Source organism: Mauremys reevesii, linkage group 9, assembly GCF_016161935.1.
Source record: "Mauremys reevesii isolate NIE-2019 linkage group 9, ASM1616193v1, whole genome shotgun sequence".
In the NCBI taxonomy this organism is placed as follows: domain Eukaryota; kingdom Metazoa; phylum Chordata; order Testudines; family Geoemydidae; genus Mauremys; species Mauremys reevesii.
The window spans coordinates 578,400-600,398 of NC_052631.1; the positions used below are offsets into that span (position 1 = coordinate 578,400).

At 45.9% G+C, this 21,999-nt stretch overlaps 1 long non-coding RNA gene across 2 annotated transcripts in view; it reads right to left on the minus strand.

Moving 5' to 3' along the window:
* LOC120372187 overlaps positions 1-21,999 on the minus strand; it is a 48,405-nt gene that overhangs the window by 12,970 nt on the left and 13,436 nt on the right. The window contains exon 3 of one of the 2 annotated variants that reach the window (XR_005584773.1): positions 18,948-19,936. This is a non-coding gene — a long non-coding RNA (uncharacterized LOC120372187). Of the gene's footprint in view, positions 1-18,880; positions 19,937-21,999 lie in introns of those variants that run through there. The other variant, XR_005584772.1, reaches the window with a different exon arrangement.

Genomic DNA, 21,999 nt, shown 5'->3' on the forward strand with positions numbered 1-21,999 from the left:
GGAAGAGCAAAGTGGACTGAAGAGTGACCAACACAGTGAAGTAATGACCCAAGGAAGTGTGAGTAGAGCTAAAAGCTGCTCAGCAGGCAATCCCAGTGTCATCTGCTCTCGAAGAACTCATGGGGATCTCGGGTGCTACTGGCCACTGAAGCTCTTACTCAGACAATACTCCTGCTGAAGTTATTGAGAACCTCCCCTGCCTGCAGGCCTGGGGCCTAGAATATGAGTGACAGAAGAATTTTGCGGGGAGACATAAGGGGCAAGAACAAAAAGTCAGTCACAATGGACATCAGTAGGGTCCCCAAAAATCTAACATGTTGCTGCCTGAAAGGTCCGTGAAGGCTCCCAAAATTTCCCTCTCAAGGGGAAAAAAAAAATCTTTATGGAGCCTAATTCTCAAACTATACTGCCATCTTCTCATGGGCTAAATGGTTAAAATTCTCTGCACTGCATGTGCTTTCCAGGGCTGGGCTTCCGTTTCCAGTGTTGAAGATATGTATACATCAAGCATTCCTGACCTCACAGCTCACTACTACAGTGTTTTATGGTATTTATGAATACAAATAGATTCCACTGATTCCTCAGTTACATTGATGGAGTACACCTGGGATGAATTTAGCCCTGTAAGATTGTATTATTCCTCTATATTACATTGGACTGTAGTTTTAGGATTACATCTGATTTAACCCTCTTTCCCAATCTAAATTCCCTGTTAAAATTAAGGTTAAGCATAAAACCTCATTTTTAAAACAAGTTACGCACAAGACTGGTGCGATAAATCAGAGGCAGGGGGAGCTCCCTTTTGTAGACACCCAGCTGGCTATGGAACCCCACTTGGTGGTTGTTCTCTGTGCTCCCTGAACGCCGACTCTGCAGCTCCCACGGGCCGGAAACTGCGGCCCAGGGGAGCTGCGGGGGCAGAGCCTGCCTTAGCCCTACTGCGCTGCTGAATGGGAGCCACCACATGCTGCCCCCTCCGTGTGCCACTCCAGGAAGTGGCTAGCCATGTGTAGGGTGACTATATTTCCCTAGGCTGAAGACGGGACACCTGATAAAATTACTCATATTCAAGTGAGTTCAACAGCAATCATACAAATGTTCAAATTATCAAGTTGACTGATCCCCTGTTAAAAAGAATCCAACTACACAGTATTTCTTTTTATTTATCTTTAAGGCTCATAATCCAGCCGCCTCCTGTCCTCTGGCTACAGCGTGGGCAGGAAGAGGTTAAGCGCTAAGGACGCATTGTGCGGCAGGGCCCAGGGAACCTGACTGCAGGGGCTTCTGCAACCCGGCCAGAGAGGTGACTCGCCTAGGGGACGGAGCAGCCCTGCGCTCCCTGGGGGTAGGACCCAGGGCTGGGGGGGAGGGGGAGTGTGGGTGAAGAGGGTGCTAAGCCCCTGCCCATGGGACTGCTGTTGAGCCTGCAAGTCCAGGGTGTGAACAGGCTGGAAATCACTTCCCCTCCTCCCCTGCTACTCCAGAGCTTAGCCGAGGGGCGGAGAGGCTGCCCCATGCCAGCGCTGTGCGGGGCGTTGGCACATGCAGGGCTTGGTTCTTCCTGGCTACCGCCCCGGGCCGGAGGGTCTTGGCTTTCCCAGGGTGCCAGGTAATGGGGGAAGGAAGGAGCCTGCTGACCAGGCTATTTGAGAGCTGAGCGCTCGGACCAGGGGCTGGTTCTCCACACAGCACTGGCAGTGGGACGTGCCCTTCTAGGGGGGATATGGAGGAGCAGAGGGGCTGGAGGATGGGGTGAAGGGGCAAAGCAGGGAGAGGACAGCGAGAAGGGGAGCACGTAACAGGCTGATGGGTGGGCAGCCGCTGCCTGGCACCTGCCTGCACGCACCAGCCTCTGCAGCTCACAGGCAGTGGCCCCTGGAAATGGGACGGGGGCAAGACCCTGCTGGCCGAGAGCCGGCACACAACAAGGGCTGCGCTGATGGACCACTGGGGGAGCGGCCCACCCTGCATGCTGCATCTTTGCCCTGCCACCAACCTTGCACACCCACCCACATCAGCCGCCACTGGACAGCCCCCCTCACTCATTGCTGGTGGGCGGGTGGGCAGCTGGCAAGCAGGGATCTGGCCAGCAGCAGGAGCTTCCAATACGGATGGGGAGGGAGGCAGAAAATACAGGACAGAGTCAGGACACCTGCAGAAGGGCTTAAATACAGGACTGTCCCTTTAAAAATGGGACGTCCGGTTGCCCTAGCCATGCGGCCCCTGTGGGGGAGCCAGGGAGCTCCTCACGCTGCCCCTACCGGCAGGCACCACCCCCACAGCTCCCATTGGCCACAGTGCCCAGCCAATGGAAGCTGTAGAGTCAGCGCTTGGGGTGGGGACAGCGCATGGCGACCCCCCTGCCACACCCCAGGGACTTCTGCCACAGGGATGTGCCAGCCGCTTCCGGGAGCCCCATGGGGCCAAAGCAAGCAGGGAGCCTGCCTTAGCCCTGCTGCGCCGCTGGAATTTTAGTACCTAAAATCTCCCAGGTTAGTTTCAGTAGCCTCTGGGAGATAGAGCCCGACTCCAGGAGACTCCAGGCAAAAAGTGGGAAGATTGAAATTTGAGCTGCTTGTAGGATTTCCAATGGAGCCAATTAGCCTGTTTACTAGCAAAAAACACCATGAGCCCACCACTGAGTATCCATCCCCACAAAGCAGGCAGATGAGTGTGGGAATCTTTTGTTAACTTGGCAGATGGGTATGTGAGAAGCTGAAGTGTTTAGGCTTTAAGGACGGGCTAATTAGGCTGTGAACTGTGTAGTGAGATGCTGGCCTTGGGCTGGTTTTTATCTGCCAGTAGGCAGTAAACAAAATAATAAATTAGAAGGTTGTACAGGATGACAATTACCCTATGAAGTTATAGCTGTGCCTGTGTGTATTTTATTAACCAATTAGCAATTGCTGGATTGCTTGCCATAATTGTATATAAGAGCATGCTGAAGAAAAATAAATGACTTTGCTACCAATCACATTGATTGTTGGGCTCTGTCCATGCCCGCCTGAGAGGCACTAAAACGCAACAAATGGTGACCCCGACGTGATTCGAATCGAATGATGATAGTGTCGGTGGCCTAGTGTCGGTGGCCTGTTCCAGGCGGAGGAGCTGCGGTGGGGAGTGCTGGAGAAGCCCCCGGGCGTCCGAAAGGAGAGGCGCACCTGAGCTCAGAGGTGAGCGGCTATAAGCCGCTGGGCGTCCGAAAAGAGAGGCGCACCTGAGCCCAGAGGAGAGCGGCTATAAGTTGCGGCGGGGAGTGCTGGAGAAGCCCCCAGGCATCCGAAAGGAGAGGCGCACCTGAGCCCAGAGGAGAGCGGCTAAGTTATGAGTACCGCTGTATCAGCTGAAGAAAAAATAACACAGAAGCCTTTATTGCACATTATGAACCGACAGGGGGAAGGAATCTCCCCTGCTGCACTACCTCACTTATTAAGGAAAGAGGGGGAGCTGGAGAGGCTCCTCCTGACCGCCCTTCGGGCACAGGATGAGGAGGTGCTCCGCTGGAAGCGAGCCCTGGACGGGAAGATGTTGGAGTGCATGGCGCAGGCAGAGGCTCGTGCCGTGGCCCCGGAGGTCGTTTGGACCTACAAGCAAGTAAGTTGTTTTGGCAGGAGCCTGGAGAAGGCGTCCTACGCTGGCTGGTCTGAGCCTGGGACAGTGCCGGAAAAACCGTTATGCTTCTCCAGTATGAGCAGCAACAGCTGGGTGTTCTGACACAGGATGCACAGATTAAAAGAAGCCAAGCAGGGAAGGAAAAAGAACAGAATAAGTTAACTGAAGACAGCTCATTCTTTTCTGGCCCCGGTCAAGGACACATTGCTCACAGCTAAGATTTGGCGGACAGCCTAGACAAAGGGGGGCTTGACTGGGCCCAAAAAAGCTAATGAGAGCTGCAAAACCCTGCCAGGCACTAACGAAATGTGTTAGCTATCTCTTCTCACAGGTATGGAAGAGCTGCCCAAAAATCCTAGCAGCCCTGAAACCAGGAGTCTTAAAACCAGAAGACTGACTGCTTGGACCCATAATTCTCACTGCAAAAAGACCCCTCCACATCAAAAAAATTTGCCTACTGATGATTGGCCTATTCCTTTTCTAGCTTTATTGTGTTTCTAAACAGCAGGAAATAAGGACAAGGTAACATGCTGGCTAACCTCTCCCTTGTCCGCTGCAGCCCCCATTGTGTTATTGAATTTTTTTTTTGAAAGAAGCAAAACCACTACAAAATCATGTCCTAATAATTTCCCCCGTAAAAGCTAAACCACGACAGTAGTAAAAAAAAAAACAAAAAACCAAAAACTCACATCATTGACATTGCCAAAGTCCAAAAATTCCTAACTAAAAAAACATTAAAAACTAACCCTGGTAAAAAAACAAAAAATTGTACACTATCAAAAAAAAATTTGGGACTCCTGCTAAGAAATGTGATATGAATTGGATTTTGGGATTTATTCTACAGGCTGCGCCCTGTGTTTTAAATAAATCCTTCAGTATGTATTGCCCTCCCTAATTAAATTATAAATAATATTACCCCCCCCCATTACTAACCCCAATTTTCTAAAGCTTAATTATTTTTTGTTTTCAAAGTTTAAAAAAAACTCAGCCAAAAAATTTATTAAGTATTCTCAAAAAAAAAAGTTGATGGTGTTATTAGGCATAAATCTAGGTAATTCAGAAGGATGGCTTTGGGCCTATGTGACCCAAAGTACCTTTTGTAAAGTGCTTTTGTTAGCCTTATTAGATTTTTGTAAATTTTGTGTTATGTGCTGATTATTGGTAGTTGTAAGATTGCTTAATATTTAATGTAGCCTATATTAAAATAAATAGACTAAAAGCAAATGTTGTAATTAAAGTTATATGCATAAGAATGTAGCCCCCACGGTGGAAAAGTACAAATGACTGTTCACAGAATACCAGAAGGGTAAGGGCTAGTTAAAAGGTACACCCTCCTAGCTAAATTAATAGTAAAATAAGTTAGTGTCCATGATAGGAACGGTTTAGCAAAAGGAAAACAGGATCGGGCCCAGGCGGGCAGGCAACAGACAACAAGCTTGGAAAATTGGTTGGAAACCTTTGAGGGTGTAGTAAATAAAAAAGGTAATTAAGCATAAGCATGGGAATTTCAAATATTCAAAAGAATATTTGAAATGGTAATTTAAATTAGTAAATGGCTGTTAAAAAACAAGCTAGTAATTTTTAAAAAAAGTAAAAAGTTAATTCTATGGTTGCTAAAAAAAACAGCAGTTAAATTTTGTAAAGATGCTAAAGAGTAAAGTTTTTGGTGTTTTTAAAATGTTTATAAATAAATTTAGGCAAAAAAATTAGTTTGCAATTGTTTGGCTATAAATAATTTTGTTAAATTAATTAAAAAATGTATACAGTGCTATGTAATTAAAATTGTATTAAGCTTTTAAAACACTGTAAGTAATAATGGTTTTTTTTGTTTGTGTTTAAAAGCAAAAGTTAAAAGTAAAAAACTTTAAGCTGTCAATACCTTTAAATCCAGAAGCAAGCCAGAATGCAATTGTATTACTGTAAATGATTTAACTAATAAAGTAATTCCCCTGTTTTGCCTAAAATTAATAGGGTATTTGTATATTTTAAGTAATAAAAATTAATGCCAACTAAATAGCGTTTAATGTACCATGCATTTACTTACAAAGTTAAAATTTGTGTTTTGTGTTTTATGTTTTGTCTTGTGGTGTTTGTTTTCTGGCCAAAATTATTGTTATGTTATTTTTAATAAAAATTTAAAATGTGCTTATATGGTGTGTTTTTCTTTATTTCCCCCCCCCCCCAGTGTCAGTTTAATCACCTAACATATAAAAAATAAATTGGTAATAAAAATTTGTCACAGTTTAGTAAGCAATAAAAAATAGGGAAACCCTGCAAAATTTACACCATCTGTTTTACCCTTGTTATTTTATGTTTGTTTTGTTTAGTGTTGTATGTGTTAAAAATTGCATGGTTATAGGTAAGCCCTATAAAATAAAAAAATATTATTTGGTTTTGGTTTTGTTTTAATGCTAAGCATGCTGTGTATTTTTGCTGTTTGCCTTTTGTATTTTGCTATTTTGTGTGGCCGCCATTGCTATTGTGTGGCACGCACCTTGGCGGAACCCTCCTGGCCCCTTGGGCCACTTATGTTATCTAAAAAAAAAATATAATAGGTAAAAGCAGGGCACTGCAAAAAATATTGTTACGGTTTAGTTAAGCAGCTGGTGTATTTATTTGCCTTTTTGTTTTGGCTTGTATAAATTGTAGTATTAATTTTATAAGTTAAAAATGTTTTGCTATTGCCCTTCCTTGCTTTAATTTTGAGTAAAGGGGGGAGATGTGGGAATCTCTTGTTAACTTGGCAGATGGGTATGTGAGAAGCTGAAGTGTTTAGGCTTCAAGGACGGGCTAATTAGGCTGTGAACTGTGTAGTGAGATGCTGGCCTTGGGCTAGTTCTCATCTGCCAGTAGGCAGTAAACAAAATAATAAATCAGAAGGTTGTACAGGATGACAATTACCCTATGAAGTTATAGCTGTGCCTGTGTGTATTCTATTAACCAATTAGCAATTGCTTGATTGCCTGCCATAATTGTATATAAGAGCATGCTGAAGAAAAACAAATGACTTTGCTACCAATCACATTGATTGTTGGGCTCTGTCCATGCCCACCTGAGAGGCACTAAAACGCAACAGATGAGTTCCTGCCACAGCCAATACATCTTCCCACAACTGGGCAAGAACAGAAATGGGGAAGGGTGGAGCACAAATGGAGGGGTAGAGCTGGGAAGATGGAGCAGGCAGGCAGCGCTAGAGCTGGGCAGGGCGTGTAGGAGGGGACAGGATGGAGCACGCAGGGAGGGTTAGAGCTGGGCAGGGCGGGTAGGAGGGGACCCACTCATTTTTCCACATGGGTGCTCCAGCCCCGGAGCACCTGTGGAGTCGGGGCCTATGCCCCAGACCCCACCCCAACTCTACCCCCTCTCCCAAACTCCCATCCCCGCACCACTTCTTTCTGCCCCCATCCCACCTCTTCCCCACCCCGTTCTGCCCCTTCCCCCGGGCATGCCCATCTCTGCTCCTCCCCCTCCCTCCCAGCACCTCCTGCATGCCGGTGAACAGCTGTTCTGCGGCATGCAGGAGGTGCCAGGAAGAGTTGATCAGCAGGGGCCACTGGTGGGCAGGAGCGGGGGGAGAGGGGAGAGCTTGGCTGCTGGTGGGTGCTCCAGCCCTGGAGCGCTCAGAGTCAGCGTCTACAATAGCTCCTGCCTCTTGGAGAGGCGGAATAGCTACTCTGACGGAGCTCTCCTGTTGGTGTACGTAGTATCTTCACTAAGCACTACAGTGGTGCAGCTGCAGTGCTTTAAGTGGAGACAAGCCCTGAAATGCCTTTTACAGGGAACACAATGCTACTTTATTTGTTGCTTATATATGCACTTGGATGGAAGTGGGTTAAACCCTAGGACACAGGGGATTTTTGTCTGATCATGTTTTTTGGGTGTGCCTCTTTTGCATCACTGAACAAGCAAAGTGCTTGGAATCACTAAGGACCATAATAGAGCTTGCACTTAAGTTAGCGTGTCCTATACCACTTCACTTATGTGCTGTGCAGGGGACGGTACAGTCAGCACCTAAGCTAAAACATTTAGCACATGACAAAGAGCGAATGAGAGAAACTGACTGTACCTCTCAGTCAGGGTGAAAAGCATAATGTGGTTTATAAAAAATTGAAGTCTACACTAAAAAATTAAGTTCACTTAGTAATGTCAACATACAGCCACCACAGTAATTGAATTGGTTTTATACATCGATGCTACCCTGCTGGTGTCAGCAGTGCTCATCCTTACCAGGAGCACTTGCGCCGTTTTAACTGCATCAGGGACATTGCAGGACAGTTTCTGAAAGGCAGCAACAGTCGATATAGGCTGAACTGCTTATCTAAAAAAACAAACACTGATCACAGCAAACAGGAGCTATCTGTTCCTGGAAAGCTGTCACAAACACTTGCTTTCTTTTTAGCAAACAGTGCCAGTGTGACTCAGTAAAAGAAACCACACTTTTCTTATCCAGCTGTTTACATTCCAAGCCATAACATCTCCTTTGTCTTCAGGGAGGGAAGGCATGAAATTATAAATTTTTTATACAGGGCCAAGAGTTTGCTAAGCACTTTACAGACAGCATGAAGGGAGGGTTGCTGTCCCAAGCACTTTCAATTTAAATATGCACACACACAGAGAAACAAGGGAACTGTACCTAAGGGCAGGAACACCCCACCCCACCCCACCAATTTTGCAGACAAGAACTTCCACTGGGTTGGAGAAGAGGTGAAGTAGCCTTTTTGACATCAGTGCTGTTATATCAGGGATGAATTTGGTCTGGTATGTCTATCTCTTAGGGTAGATCTTCACTACCCACCGGATCGGCGGGTAGCAATCGATTTCTCGGAGTTCGATATATCGCGTCTAGATGAGACGCGATATATTGAACCCCGAACACGCTCCCGTCGACTCTGGAACTCCACTGGAGCGAGTGGCGGTAGCGGAGTCGACGGGGGAGCCGCAGACGTCGATCCCGCGCCGTGAGGACGGCTAAGTAATTCGAGCTAAGGTACTTCGACTTCAGCTACACTATTCACGTAGCTGAAGTTGCGTACCTTAGATCGACCCCTCCCCCCTCAGTGTAGACCAGGCCTTAGATTCTCTTCTTCTACTGTCAGAAGAGTGGCTTACCTACTCCCTCAGCAGATGTACAGCTGTGCCTCACTTTCCATGGAGTGAGTCTTCCTAGGCTGGTGTGTGGATTTGAGACTTTAGCCACAATCCCCCACCTCTCCCTTCAGGGGCAATAAGAGTCCAAACAATAACACCTGCTCCTTCAGCTCACCTTGGGATCAAACAGTTCCCTTGGCCCATGCCAGATAAAGTCCTTCCCTGTGGTCACAGGGGCTCCCCCTCCATAGTGGAATTAGGACCCTCCCTCAATTCAAGGCTCCAGCCTGGGGACACAAAGTTTGCCTTGCATTCCAATCTGCCCTTGCCTCAGAGTCCTCTGGGCCACTTCTTGCCTACTCCCTGAAGACTTCTGCCAATCCCAGTCCCACTCTGGTTCCCCTCCATGGAGAACCACTGCAGGTCTCACTCCAGGCTGCTGGTGTTCCACGGGCCTCCCCTGAGGCCTTCCCCAGCCACTCCCAGCCCTGTTGCTTGTTCCCTCTTAGCAAGGAGCCATGCTGGCCCTGGCCCAGGCCCACAGTGCTCTCCCCGGGCAGCAAGCCCTGGTCTTCCTCCACTTGCACAATATTCCTCCCCCAGAAGCTATGCTGCTTCTCTACCAGTATGCAGTCTCATGACCTCTCAGTCATGTGCTCCTCTGGGGGCCTGAATCCCACACAGAATCATTGGACCTATGTCCAAGACCCCATAAGAGGTGTGCAGGGCCAAGCTGGGCTGAGCCCTTAAAGGGTCAGCACACTCTGGTAGCTGTAACCCCAGTACAGTCTGTGACTATCAACAGCAACAGAAATCCAGCTCTCACTCCTAAATCGAACACAGGCATCTCCTGCACCCAGTTTGGTAATGGACTCCCCGGACTCAGCCAGGGCTCAGGAGGCAGTCCAGAATATCCCATGTAGAGGTGCACATTAGCTCACGCTGCACTATAGTGCCAAAAACTCCCATGTGCATACTGAGGTCCCACATCACAGAGCCCCTCGATACGTGCCCCTGGAGAGACTTCACTGAGAATATTGCGTACAGTGCTTAGATAATAAGGCCATAGGCACTGTGGAGATACCTATGTAGACTAACAATTAGAGACACACATTCACTTTTAGGCACCACAGTACTGAAGAGCTGGAGACAAACTAGTTGGAGACAGTTGGGACTAGCTCATGGTTCATCACATGACTTATTTTACATTATGCATATTCATAATGGTGTTTGCACTTCATCTCACGGCAACTAGACAGTTAAATCAGTGGTCCCCAACGTGGTGCCCACAGGAGCCATGACACCCACTGGGGCATTTATGTGTGCCCGCCTAATGCCCAGCACAGGGAGAGAAGCTGAGGCCCTGCGCCTGCCGGCGACAGAACTCTGGGGCTGCAGGTGCCAGTGTTCTCTGTACTCCCAACTTCTCTCTGCACTGCCCAGATCTGGTGCCAAAAATACCCAAAAACCCAAAACTAAAAGCTCTGACTCTGCAGAATAGACGGAATGCGGCCCCATAGCATGTGCTTCCCCGTGCTTGCTCCACTGGTGCCTGAAGCCAGCCCTGTATGTGAGTAATTGTTGGCGCCTGCCACACTCTTCTGAAAACATGAATGTGCTACTGGCCACAAAAAGGTTGGGGACCACTAAGTTAAATAGATAATTGGAGTTACATCCAGCATATTTTATGTTATATTAGAGCTGGTAATTTCAGTGAAAAACATCACTGAAACAGCATGAGAGTGAAAAATATGTTCCCAGAAAAATTATACCAGTGTGCCTACTGAGGCACTAATGATTTTCTGCTGTCATAGTCAGCATTTCTCTCACTCACCAGCAAGTAACATTTAATATCAGATCAGTGACAGAAACAGATACGAATGCTGCCAAAATGAGATGTAAAATGAGCTCTTAGAAGAAGGCTAGGACTAGCCCAAGGCTAGCTAATTTCTGGAGACACAATACGCTCCATGGAGAGCGCGTCATTACCACAGGAGCTCTTTGTTGTGTGGTTTGTAGTTACCAAAGAAAACTGAGAACTGAATTTCTTCAGCATTAATAGGAGCTCTTCCTCACTCTGCTTCGGAGCCTTCCCAAGGGGAGCTCTGCAGCTGCAGTCTGGTGACAGCATCCCTGGGAACTTGGCTCTGTTGGAGAGGGCTTCAGGGAGCTAATATTAAGGCACAAAAGTCAGGCACAAGCTGCATCATTGGCTTGTTCTGTAGGCTCTTCTCTCCCCACCCCAGGGAGCTCTGAAGGGGGGATCCTCAGACAGTCTCCAGTCTTCCATGTGGATTCCTCCTGCATAAACTCCATTACTACTCTACCCCTTTGTACCTGCCTCTCCCACCCCCTGACATTCTGCCTTCACTTACCCTTACAGTACTGCCAACCTCAAGAGATCAAAGATCATGAGTCAGTCCCCCAAAAATCATGAGATTCAAGAAAAAACAAAAAAAAGATATTTTTGGCCAGACTAAAAGCAACAAAGAATCCTGTGGCACCTTATAGACTAACAGACGTTCTGCAGCATGAGCTTTCGTGGGTGAAAGCTCAGATGCAAGAAGTGGGTATTCACCCACGAAAGCTCATGCTGCAGAACGTCTGTTAGTCTATAAGGTGCCACAGGATTCTTTGTTGCTTTTACAGATCCAGACTAACACGGCTCCCCCTCTGATACTTGGCCAGACTATTGTGTTATGTTTGGTCTTTTGATTTGACACCCTCCCCCCTGCCCCATGCCCATTGTGTGTCAGAGAGAGAGAGAGAGAGAGAGAGAATGAATGAGTGTTGCCTACTCTCCCCAGTTTATTGGGTGAGATGATGTTGGTCTCTGTTGCAGGAACTCTCAACCCCCACCCCCCATCTGTCCATCCCCAGCCTCACCTCACCTCTTCTTCTCCTGTGGCTCTTTACCCCCATCTTGGGGCAGGATGCATCAGAGTCTCCCCTCTTTCAGGCCGGGGTGGTGGCTCCAGAGGCTGTTCACCTACCTCTGCCCCTTCCCATGTGGGTGCTGCAGGGAGGCGGAGGAGCAGAGACACCATCCTGTCCCCATTGCTCACAAGTAAGAAGGTGGCAGCACCACCTTGAAATCCTGGGCTTTCGCTCTAAAGGCTTCAGGTTGTGAGGGGGAGGGAAGAGAGCACTCTGCCTGCAGCAGATCTGGTTGGTTATTCTCTCCCAGGAGGTGGGCAAGTGGGGCAGGGAACCAACCAGAGGGCTCAAATTCATTTTAGGAAGCATTGCCAGACTGGTAACAGACTCCAGCCCCAGCCAAAATTCCCTCATTACCAAAAAGTTGGCAGTGGTAATGGTGTGTTTTCCCCAGCTCCACTCACCCTTGCTATAACAGGTCCCCCTCCTCTCTTTCTACCCATCTACCCCACATCACCTATTGCACTGTGCCTTGAGAGACACTGGGTGAACAATGCACTATCAAATTAAATTGCATTGTTAAGAGGAGAAGGAAAGGACCTTTGGACCCTGGAAGCTTGTGTATTATAAATTGCTCATTGGTGCAGGGAAAGATTATCACATTATCTCAGTTGTCAACAGCAAATTAAGCTCTAAGACACACTGGAGGCACTAGCAATGATCATAACTGTCAGACAAATATTTCATAACAATAAACAAACAGAATCATAGGTGATGTTTTCCAGACACATTAAGCTTAGAAAAAACAGGTCTTTTAATTTTTTCATCAAAGTTCTGCCTAATGGCAGTTTGTAAATCATATTTTATGAGCTATTGCTTAGAAGAAAATATCATCACTATACAGCCTTTAATGTCAAGCTAATCAGTGACTTCTCTTATGTTTATCTTTAGTGTCCATAGGGCAGAAGGAAAGACAGGGTGATACAGTCTCCATATGTTTAAATATGCCCATGAGCTAGTTTCCAATAAGCCATAAACACCAGCAAACCGTATGCTTTGTATTGAGCCAGGTCACTATAGCGTAACATTGCAAAAGTGTCTTGCTAGAAAGGAAACCAATAGCAAATAATATCTGAGGTGCATACCACCTCCTACTTCAACCTGCCCGGAAAATATCAGCTCTCCTCTATCAATCAGTGTTTGAAGAGCACTGTGCCATTCAAGTTCTGTAGCAAAATGGCTGAAATTCACATAGATGTTAGAGAGACAAGGTGAGAGGTAATCTCTTTTACTAGACCAACTTCTGTTCATGAGAGAGCTCTGTGTAAGCTTGAAAGCTTGTTTCTCTCACCAGCAAAAAACGGTCTATTACCTCACCCTTCTTGTGTGTCTCTCATACCCTGGGAGCAACACAGCTACAACTACACTACATAAATAATTTGTTAAACGCTCATACTCTGAAACAGGTGACTATGGGTATGACCCTGTTCCCATTGATGTCAAAGGAAATTTTGCTATTGACTGACTTCCATCAGAAGAGAGTTTGGCCTAGTGTCTCTATCCTATCATTGTACTGCAGCTAAATTATCCTTAGCCACTGACTATACTGCATTTATGCATTTCACATTTGCTTGTAATTCTTCATCAGCATATAGAAACATCAAATATTTTAGCTAGAAAGGAATGGGGTGGGAAAGGGGTTTAAACACTGGTTAACTTTGATTGCAAACCACACCACCTAGGAAATTCCCAGTTCCCACCACAGGAAGGAATGTATTAGCCTGATATATGGTTGTTTGCATTATACTGCAAAAAGTGCGGTGTTACAGATAGGACATATAGCTGAAGTCCCAATAATTTGTGATTAAAAATTTCCTGGCACTTTTCACTGGAGATAGAGTATTAAGTGCAGGTGTCCTGACCAGATTCCAGCTGGATAATTACAATCTGCCAACCTGTAATTTTCCCTGCAAAAGCTCTGGGGTGCTTCCATTTCTCCTCTCAACTGTTTATATTTGGCACTCTTTGTCCATAGCTCTGCTTTACAAAGAACTGTAAAATGGGAATGTGACATGATATTTCCAGGAAGGAAATCTCAGTGTCCTATTTTTACAGGGAAGAATGCTAGATCAGTGGAAGAAGTAGGAACAGAACCCAGGTCTCCTGGCTCCCAGTTCAGTACTGAATGACCACACCCCCTTGCCTCCCATGCAGTACTACTGTACTCCATTTAAAAAGGTGCTGTATTGTACGTCCCTCTTGTAGAAGAGAGCAGAACGCTACCTTCTTGCAAGCCATCTCCATAGCGCAGGTCCATGAGAAATCAATAGTGAGCAAACTGGAGCCCTCCCTGTTGATTGCACCTGCCCTCCCCCAAAGCTGAGAAGTGCTCGATTTCATACAGCACTTTCTTTGTGGAGAGATGTCTCATTCCAGGCAGAAAGGTTCATTGAATTATACAGGAGATACTAGGAGAGGGTATCTGCGTGTCAAAGTTTTAAACCACCATAACATCTGGATGTCTACAAAACTGCTTGTGTACAGAGCTGCTGTTCTTTCATCTCTTTTGTACGGGTGTGAAACATGGACACTATATAGGTGTCACATCAAGCAGCTCGAAGCATTCCACATGCGTTGCCTCCGCAACATCATGAAGATCTGCTGGCAATACAAAGTGCCCAATCTCGAGGTCCTCAAGAGAGCCCAGATGACAAGCATCGAAATGATGATCATGAAGTCACAGCTACGTTGGACCGGTCATGTCAGCCGCATGGATGCCAACAGAATCCCCTGCCAGCTTCTGTATGGTGAGCTCTCCCAGGGCATCCAGCATATAGGTCGTCCACGAAAACGTTACAAGGACACCATCAAAGCCAATCTGCAGTACAGCAGTATCAAACCTAGGGACCTTGAGGACATAGTGGCGTGCAACAGTCAGAAATACCTGCATCGCCTTTGAGGCAGGCCGCTGCTGGCGTCTACAAGAGGCACGCGAACGACGTCACAGAGCACCAGCAGCGCAAAACCCACTGACTGCGAACTTCCCATGCACCATCTGCAGCCAAATGTGCACCTCTAGAATTGGCTTGTACAGCCATCAGAGGGTACCCCATGAGACCAACAATAGATGATCTGCACAGATTTGTCATCGGATCGATGGACTACCAAGAAGACTAGGAGAGGGAGATGTGATAAGGTGAACATGAAGTGCTATTGTGCTCAGATGGGCAGGGGGTATGCCTACACAGTAACAGCTGTGCATATGCTAGTCTACCCAACATCGCTTGAATCCAGTTAGTGTAGGTAACACCTACCGTGAAGTCAGCATGGCCCAAGCTTCAGAGCAGGCTAGTAAGCAGAGTACATACTGCGAGCCCACGCAGGGCTTTAACTACCCATGCTGAACTGTTTTCATGGATATTGTTACCTGCACTAGCTGAATGCAAGCTGGCTTGGCTCGAGCATGGTAGCTCATGCACATCTTTTGCAGTATAGACATACCCTAAGAGAAAGGCTGGTGGCACCTGTTGACACTCCACAGAAAGAGAAAGAAAAAGTACCAATTCTGTGTATTGATGGTCTTTGTGCATTATAGTTTGCTATGGTAGGGTAGACATAATATCAGTCTAATATCAAAAGTGTGTGTGTGTGTACTAGCCATCTTTCCCTGTGAAATCTCTTTCGTTTATTACTGTAAAAAGAATAGCGTTATGATTCCCATGTCATAATGTTGTTAGATGAGGTTGTTATTGCATTGAGAGAACTCTTACTGAGTGACAAACATTCCAGAGGGATGGATTAATGTCTTTAAACCTCTCAACTGACACTGCATGGCCTGGTTACTACTGTAAAGACTCCAGCAAGGATCAAGCAGTAAGGTGTTCAAAAGGCAAATAAAGAATTACCATAATGAGCAGCTCTTAAAGAGGTAGGCCTGAGACATGTCAACATCCCAGTTTTCAGAGTGGCAGCCTTGTTAATCTGTATCAGCAAAAACAATGAGGAGTCCTTGTGGCACCTTAGAGACTAACACATTTATTTGGGCATAAGCTTTCGTGGGCTAGAACCCACTTCAACAGATGCATGGAGGAAAAATACAGTAAGCAGAATATTTGAGACTAGGCCACTTCCACCTTAATTGAATTGGCTCGTTAGCCCTGACACACCACTTGACAAGGAAACTCCCATCTTTTCATCTGCTATAATATAGTCTACTTACTGTGTTTTTCACTCCATGCATCTGATGAAGTGGATTTTAGCCCACAAAAGCTTATGCCCAAATAAATTTGTTAGTCTAAGGTGCCTCAAGGACTCCTCTTTGTTTTAACATCCCAGTTGCAAGCTTTACCTATCTGATTAACTGCAAATTGATTCTGCCTTTTCTAGAAGTCTCCCCTGAAGTAAACAAAGAAGGTACTAACTTATTAAAATAACTTTTCCATAATGTGCCAAGTAATATAGCACTTAAACAAGGAATGTGATGCTTGTGAGAAAATGCTCCTCCTCCCCCTTGGTATTTAAATGTACTTATATATGCTTGGTGAACCATTCCCCCTGGGGTTAATGATTATCTCAAAATAATTATACCCGCCCCCTGTGCTGGAGTGCTTACTAATTGCAGTGGAAACCTTCTCATTTTGGAATTTTACAGTCAGAAGTGGAAAATGGGTATTAATGTTCCTTCTGACCCTGTTTTGATTTTTTAAAAATTGCCTATTAAATGTTTGGTTAGTAATATTATAAATAGAATAACCACTAATCACAAATGACAAGGTTGCTATTACATCAAGGGGTCCTAGTGACATTTCAAACCAAGAGGCTACAGCTGGAGGGGTTCTTTAGAAATCATTAGAATCTCAAGCAGGTGTTAAATGGTTTTAATTTCAAAAGGCATATTACATATTGTCATATTTCATTACTTCCTAATGCATTTCCTTAATTGTACCATGACCAGATTCTTTGACTTATTTTAGTAACAAAATAAAATAGCACTTTACTCAAGAGACCCTCACCACATTGTATAAGTGTTCATAAACCTCAGTAAATCCCTGTGTGGTAAGCAGCATTATTCCTATTTCAGAGAGGGTAACCTGAAGCACACAGAAGGTATGTGTCTTGCAGAAGGTCACACAATGAGTGAGGTGGAGGAGCAGGGAAGAGAACTCAGGAAAACCCATCTCCCAGCCCTTTGCGCCAACCACAAGGCAATATTCCCTCTCATTCACAGAGGGAAATTTTGGCTTCCTGAGATACCACCTCCCTAAATGGATTTTTTGTCCAAAACCCAAAAACAATAGTGAGAGCAGAAAGATACCTCTAGGGAACGGCCAGCCCACGTAACAAAGTAAGTGGCAAGAGAGCTGTAATATTTGGTCTAGTTCTCTTTGTTGAGCTTGTTGTGGGTTGGTGTTTAGGGGCCTGCGACATATAGGAGATCAGGCTAGATAATCTGGTGATCCCTTCTGGCCTTAAACTCTATAAAAAGACAGTAAGTGACATCCTGTACAGACTACAAAAAGCTGAAGGTCAAGGTGTCTGGATTGCTGGATCTAGGAGGAAGTCAATTCTTTGCATTTGTTTAGTGTTTTTTCCATCAGAGGATCTCAACGGTTATAAAGGTTGACAAATATCATCCTCATGATATAGATGGGGAAGCTAAGGCACAGAGAGGAGAAATGGTTTGCATAATGACAGAGTTGAAAACAGAGACTTGGTTTCCTCATTCCCAAGTCCCCAGCTCTTAGGCTCTTCTGACATCTAGTCTGTCTGGTGAGAGACCCAGTGGTACTGTGCACTCTGGGGCATGAGGAGTTCTCTTGTATTGTGTTGTTGCTAAGGTGGAGCAAAGGCTTCAAATGTCAGAAGTGTTCACTAGTTTTTGGGTGCCCACTTTGAGATGTCCAAGATGCAGGCTGAGCACTCAAAATTAGTGGATGCTCCTGACAGTATCAGCTTTAGTGTTCAAGTCCCTGCACACAAGAAATGTGAGTTTGGGTAAATGGTTCCTGTTTGGGCCTATCTCAGCAGCAAGCTCCATTGCAGGGAAAAACAGAGAGCAAATTAAATAAAGTACATTTTATTTAGCACTCAAATAATGCTTTTCCTGTTCAAAGGGCTTCACAAACATTATCCAGATTAAAAGAACAGGAGTACTTGTGGCACCTTAGAGACCAACAAATTTATTTGAGCATAAGCTTTCGTGGGCTACAGCCCACTTCTCTGGATGCATAGAATGGAACATATAGTAAAAAAGACACACACACCATGAAAAGGTGGGAGTTGCCCTACCAACTCTAAGATGAGCACTTATCAGGAGAAGAAAAAAACTTGTAGTGATAATCAAGATGGCCCATTATGGACTGTTTGACAAGAAGGTGTGAGGATACTTAACCTGTGTATAATGGCTCAGATTAACCCTCATAATAACTGCCTGAGGCAGGCAAATGCAGGAATAGGAAATTCCTTGTGACATGGAGGGCACACCAGTCTTATGACCCTGACCTTGTGTGGGGTGCTGTCCTCTGTCTCCCAAGCAGCCAATATAACCTTGATCCTGAGCTTCCCCCACCCTTCACTGGGGCAGGAGGGGGCAGCTCAGCTGACATTAACCTCTTGTTCACCAGGAAGCAGGCCCTGTCACAGGACTAAACTCACCCTGATCTGAACACTCCGAAACTTTGAGGAATCTCAAATCTTACAGCATATTTGAATTTTGCATCTGGGCCCCACCTCAGATATATTCTGATTCAATGGGAAGGTTTGTCTGTGCAGCTCTTATTAGCATTACAGGGAGTCACAGCCCACTAACGCCAGATCCAAGAACCCACCAGCAGTGGGATAAGCCACAGAATGTTGGGAAGCTTCTCTGAACTGAGCTAGCAAATGGACTTTCATTCATCAGCGAATAAGGGCCTGACATGGTTCCTCAAAGCCATTAGGAGTTGAGCTATTGACTTCAACAGGTGCAGGAGCCATCTCCAAAACAAATATTAAAGCTAGAATTTTTTTCTCCAAGTCAGGCTCTCCATTGTGTGGGCTACAAGTATATACACCTGTATGTTTAAGTTGCATGCAGTTACCATGAATGCACATCAGAAGGCTGCATACATGTACACTATACACAATGCACACACTAGCTCTCATAAGGCACCCCCACCTGGAGCACCTTCCTCTGGTAGGCCACAGCATGACAGGCACACCTGCCTCAGTTTTTCTCCTTCAGAATCCAGAAATAGTCCAGAGCATCTTCCCAAGTATAAATACAGCCCTTGTAGGGTTCATTTATTATAAATGAAAGCCCCAGTGCACACAAACAATAGCCACAGTCCAGACAATACATCAAGTAGAGATAGAAACGCCACACCACTTACCAGTATCCCTCACCTTCCTTCTCACCCTCTGTAGCCTGGAGAGCCATCAGGCAACTCCCTCTGCTTCTCTCAGCCTTCAGTTCTCTTCCACTTTCTCCAGCCATGGCTCTCTGGCACAAAGGGCAGCAGACTAGCTCCTCCACTAACTCTTAGCCCTTTTTAGCCTCCCAGCACTGCCTCAGAAAGGTCAACCTGCTAGCCCCTCCACGGGTTTCCTAGCCCTCAGCTTTTTTCAACCTCCCAGCAAGTTAGCCCCTCAACTGACTTCCTAATGATTCCTCCCTCCTTCCAGAGATGGTCTGTAGAGATCTGTCTGTTTTCTGAAGACACTATCATTCTCTCAAGTAGCTCACTCCTTGATCTACCACTCTACCCTTCAGCTTCCCTCTAGCTCATCAGGTCTCTCCTATTTATATGGCCCAGGTGCCCTCTCTTAAATTCCACTTGGAGTGAGCTGATGATTCACAGGTGCACAGGGCCTGCTCCCTCTTAAAGGACACTGTCTGATTGTAGTGTCCATGCAACATATGTCCATCATTACTCAGCTGTGCATGCAGTTACAGTAACTGATTAAAAATCAGCCTTAAATGTTTACCTTGTTTATTTACAAAAATTCTAAAGCTCAAGACTCTCCTTCTTTCAATGGTGAAACAAACATTCCTGCAGGCCCCCAGGAATTATCTTGTGAATTCCTTTCCTTGTTGCTCTATCAAACCAGTCACCATATTGAAAAGTACACTGCAAAATCTAAAGTGATCCCTTCATTTTAGGGGTAGGACTGTACTGGTTTGGAGATGTGGTTTTCTGGAATGTTCATTTTTGTGTGAGGTTAGGCACAGTGAACAGCTTCTAGAGGAGAAAGGATGCACAGGTTGTATCAGGACTCCTGGCTTCACAGGGAATGGTCTGTCAGGCAGAATGGAAGTTTGCACACAGATATTTCACCCCAGAAGAAAATGAGTTTTCCTGATGGGGTTGTCCTGCAGTGACTGTGGAAAAAGAGAAAATACACAGATAAATAGTTGGAAAAGTGAAACCCCCAGGGCACTTTATTTATTGGAACAGGGCAACAAAGAACTGCAGTTCTCATTAGATGCTAAACGGACTCCAAGAGACACTAGCCCTATTTATACTTCCAGGGCCTGATTCTTCTCTCACTCACACCTGTGTAATCAATGGAGTCATTCCCAATTTAAACTAGTGCAAAGGCCCCTAGTATGTCATGCTAACAGAGCACTAGTAATTGTCAACTATGACAGCACAGCAGGTTCCCCCAGTGGGGAGAGAAACAGATCAGCAGCATAGGACCATATGCACAGGGCACAGTCCTGTATTTAGAATGGCTCTAGGCCAGGGGCTACATTCATTCAGGCAGATTAGACAGAATTTCACATTTAAAGGATATCAAAATGTTACTGCCATAAATGTATAGTGCGCTAGCCTACCTCAACCCGCCATTCACTCTCTGCTCCACCACAGTAACAGTAGCAGTGAGGCAGGGAAAAGTGAGTCCTTGCAGCTAGCCCATGCAGCTGCCAGACTGAGATGGCTCAGCATGGCCGAGGAAACTGAGTCATGTATGGGGGCTGCAGCATTTGCAGATGGCAAGGTGACCATTGTGTGAAGAACTGCATGCAGTGTTCCTCACTCTCAGTGCCTCAATGAAGTTATATGACTTCTTGTTGTTCACTAAAGCTCCACTGAAATAAAATAATTATTGTTTAGATTTAATTTTAGTGTAATTTCCCTGAATTCAATGGAGTTACACCAGAGTTTAATTTGTCCCGGTATTTTAGATCAGATTCTCTCCTGGGCCCACCCTCCACCTACTCACAACCCTCCTTGGAGCTGTGACTCCAGGGTTGAAAACTGCTTCCACAAGCATGCGCAGTTGTATGTCTGCTTCACTTTGCTGTTTCATGGTCTTTAAGGTCAGAAGGGACCATCGTGATCATCTAGTCTGAGCTCCTGCCCATTGCAGGCCACAGAACCTCACCCACCCACTCCTGTAATGGACCCCTAACCTCTGGCTGAGCTAGTAAAGTCCTCAAATCATGGTTTAAAGACTTCAAGTTACTGATAATCCACCATTTACACTAGTTTAAACCTGCAAGCGACCCATGATCCATGCAGCAGAGGAAGGTGAAAAACTCCCAGGGTCTCTGCTAATCTGACCATGGGAAAATTCCTTCCCAACCCTAAATATGCTGGTCTGCTAGACCCTGAGCATGTGGGCAAGAAGCAAACATGATGTCAGGGGTGGGCAGAGAAAGCACTAAGCAGAGAGGATTACACACCAGCCACTAGCATGCTAAGCTGTGCTATGCCTTTGCCCCAAACCCTTTCAGAGCACATCTCAGGGGAGCCAGAGGTTCCTCAAATAAGCCATCCCCATGTTGTGTACAGGCTACGCACACTTGTTAAGCTAATTGGATCCAGTGCAAAAGAACTTGTTTCATGGACCAAAGCCTAAGCCTGCACAGGGAGTTTTCCAAATGGCCTAGGAGTGGAGCAGAACCCTTCCAGTAGCTCACAGAGCACTACTGCATCACATGATACCTCCCATGTCTGGGTCACAGGACTTGGACCTAAATGCAGGTTGATGTAGACGCTGCACCCCTCACAACAATGGGTATGAATCTGCCTCCCTAAATATCCAAAACAATAGGAGTTAAAACAACGTCCCATCTGACAGAAAGGCAAGAAAGTTCAGTTACCATTCCCCAAGCAATAGGAGACCCTGTTCATTGAGCACATTAGCAAGCTGCATCAGCCTGCCCATGAATGGGGAGTCAGGAGCTGAGAATGAGTAATGTCAAGCTCAGCCACAATAGCATTACAAACAAAGAGACAATTCACTGAGCCTCATGAGCAGGGGACTTGCAACTCTCCCAGTCATAGTGCGGTACCAGTCTGTGCACAACGGCTCAGCAACATGAGGACGGGTCAGCTTTGTTGTCTGTCCATTGTACGAGAGGCTGAACTCTCTCTCGAGGATATGTCTCCTGTTGTTCTCTGCCCTCCCAGCACTGAAAGAGACCCTGTCAAAACT